Raw genomic sequence first — 3,450 nt, 5'->3', positions numbered from 1 at the left:
TTTTAATGTGAGGAGTGAAGGGAGGGGGAAGGGAAAAAGGGGACCAGCTCCCGATAGGTGGGAAATGGGAGCTGGTTAATGGTCAGGCATGTGGGGTTGCCCCCACATCTGGTCTTTGCTAGTCATAGCTTGCAGTATCTGCCGGAACAGATACTACACTTTTATCTTGTTTATATATTTTATTGAGAAAGAAAAAATTGATCATAAAAAACGTACAAAAGATTCAATTCAACAAAATTAGGCACAAGGCCCTACAAGAAATTGGGAGGGGGAGGGTACAGGGTCTTTTTGACTATGTAACAGATGAGACTTTGAAGTCTTACTCTTGACTGGCAACATTTACCAAAATACCTATCTTGGCCAAAAGGCCAAGAGTTTCAAATTGCGGTTATTTAAGGGAGGGGGGAATTAAACTGAAGCTATCTTCCAACATGCGTAAATTTACAAATGAAAGATTATTTTAGAATATATTTTTGTGATTAAAATATATAAAGAACCCTCCCCAAGTAAATGTTGATTAACTCGGCGGCATTATTCTTATATATTTAGTGATAGATATGTTTGCAATAATTATATATAGCGGAACCTGTTGAAATTCTATAGCAGCATTTTCAATATATAATATATTATTAAAGGACACTTTGTGGACGTCCAGCATAAATGGACACCGATATATTATAGCCCCTTTATTCAAACTGTAAATGTATTTATCTAAGTAATCTGGTTAATGTGGTGTCAGAATATATAGGGTTATTACTGTTTATTTCCAATATTCTTATAGGAGGTTGTGACATATTTCGATTGTATGGAGGCCCGGCGCGAACGAAACCCCACGATATTATTATACCATCTTTAGACAGAACAGATACTACACTTGTTCCTAGCCAAAAGACTAGGAAGATATATTTTTATTTCAAGTACGATCCAAAAGAGACATCATTTTTTTTTCACTTTTGTTTTGCTTTTTATTACATTACGTGTCCGGTGATCGGGAGATCCTATTTATTAAAAAAGGAGATTAGAATGCGATAACATACTACGGGTATAAAATTAGCGTACCTATATACTAATTTGTTGTTTGTAGTATATTATCACTTTCTGTCTTCTTTTTTGATGATTAGGATCTGCCGATCGAATAAATTATAATGATTACATTACAAAATGTTCAGTAGTATTTATTCTTTTTGATTTCATTACAATTAAGAATGAAATCGCTAGTTAATGTCTATGAGTGCATGGAAAGATATGCAAGTAGTTTTTTTCCAAAAAACAAAACAAAACAAAACGAATAAAAACTGAAAACTACCTAGTAAATCAATATATATAAGCACATTATATATATGTATATATATATATATATATATAAATAAATATATATATATATATATAAATAAATATATATATATATATAGGGTGACCCCCCCAAAAAACAAAAGCTAAATGGAGGCCATCTAGACCATATGCTGTAGAACGGAATAAAAAGGCCAAATACCCTAGTGTTTTGATGTGATGTTTTGAATATAATAAACTAGTTATGACCAAAGTTTCATTTTATTCGGACAGAACACTAAGAAACAGGACCTAATTAAAGTTAGGGCCCGTTTTGCGGGGTTACCCTGCTGCTGGTCGTTATATGAATGTTCTTTCTGTCTATGCGCCGACTCTTACTTCGCCTGAATACGATATTACTTCTTTTTATCATATGCTTAGATCTATTATCATCGATTTGCCAAATGCTGAGTGTTTGGTGGTTCTTGGTTACTTCAATGCACGGGTTGGATCAGACAATGAGATTTGGTCTCCATTGAGTCCATATGGCATAGGTAGAGTCAATTAAAATAATATGATGCTTCTCTATCTCTGCAGTGAACTAAATCTTGTTATCACCAACACTTTCTTCCCACCAGAAAAAACAAGGAGACCTGGTTCCATCCCCAATCTAAACATGCCCATTTGCTTGATTACATACTGTGTAGACGTGGTGATCTTGGAAATTTTTACAAAGTTAGAGTAATGCGTGGTGCTGACTGTGGTACTGATCATTTACTAGTAAGAACTAAACTGAGAATTACAGTTCGCAAAAAAGCCGTTTTAATGGTGTCAAAGTGCCTAAACGTGATGATGTTTTCAAATGTAAGGATCCAGTCGTACGAAGTTCCTTGAAATCTGCTTTCAACCAGGTGGATTTATCAGATTGTGACTGTGAGACAGTAAGAGATACAATATACCAAAAAGGTGTTGAAGCTCTTGGGTTGAAGGTTCCCAGACATAGAGTTTGGTTTGCTGATAATTACAATCAAATTAAGCCTCAAATTGATAGAAAGCGGAAAGCTTATTTGAAACTTCTCAACTCTTCACCTCTGACCGAGCCAGCGCTCGCTGCCCACTTTTCTTCTGTTCGGAGTGAGGTTCAGTGTTGTGTGCGCCAAATAAAAAAAAACAAATGGTGGTCTAACCTCTCCAGGGAGATACAAACTGCCTAAGATCATAGAGATGTCAAGACATTCTACACTCTGCTTCATCGGGCTTATGGTTCGAAATCCTCTTCAACAACACCACTCCTGGCGAAGGACGGGAAAAGCTTGCTAAAAACCTCAGATGAAATTATGCATCAATGGCATGAACACTTTCATGATATTTTTCATAACCCATCCAATGTTGATGTTGCTGCAATAGAAAGTATCCCTCAATGTTCCTTTTGTCCGGAACTTGATGTTGAACCGACTCTTGCGGAAACAGTTGACTGTATACAACAGATAAACTCAAACAAAGCCCCTGGGTTGGATGGCATTCCTGTTGAGCTGCTGATACATGGTGGTGTCAATGTACATTGTGCGGTCCACTGTTTGATCCTGTACGTATGGCAGGGTGACCCGGTTGCCCAAGATTGGGTAGATACCATCTTGGTTATGTTGTACAAAGGAAAGGGTACAAAGTCTGAGTGTGGAAATTATTGAGGTATCTTGCTTATATCTCTTTTATACTTAAAGCTAAGTCTTAGTAAACATATTTACACAAACGTAACATATTAAAGCAAGCATTGAAATAAGAAAATATATTTCTTATTCTTCAAAGGAAATGATAAAACAATCTATATTAATGCCTATGAATAATGCAAATGTTCTATACAATGTTGTTTTAATCGCATATTCTATGTACCAAACACCTGTTTGATTTTGCTACCGCAATTATTTTCGTATTCACCTCGAGGTAAATAAACAAATCCACCTTATTTCTTAGAATATTGTTAGGCACGCGTACAAAATAATTTATTCCAAGTTATTTTTTCGTTAGCAATGTTTGCAAAAATTTCCACTCTAAAAAGGCTTTTCTTTGTAAATAGATTACATTATATGCAAGACAAAACTTGCAGGCAATTACTGACCTTTGACATATAACCGAAAATAATTTGCCTGCCAGCGATGCAACGCCCGAGGCTTCCGCGAGACT

At 35.8% G+C, this 3,450-nt stretch overlaps 1 pseudogene; it reads right to left on the bottom strand.

Moving 5' to 3' along the window:
• Window positions 1-779: 779 nt before the first annotated feature.
• Window positions 780-904, bottom strand: LOC145255996 (U2 spliceosomal RNA; annotated as a pseudogene).
• Window positions 905-3,450: the final 2,546 nt, after the last annotated feature.

This window comes from Euprymna scolopes, chromosome 31 (genome assembly GCF_053919585.1).
Source record: "Euprymna scolopes isolate OS-2025 chromosome 31, ASM5391958v1, whole genome shotgun sequence".
Lineage (NCBI taxonomy): Eukaryota > Metazoa > Mollusca > Cephalopoda > Sepiida > Sepiolidae > Euprymna > Euprymna scolopes.
Note: the sequence above shows the minus strand (reverse complement) of the source record. Positions and strands in the feature narration are given on the sequence as shown.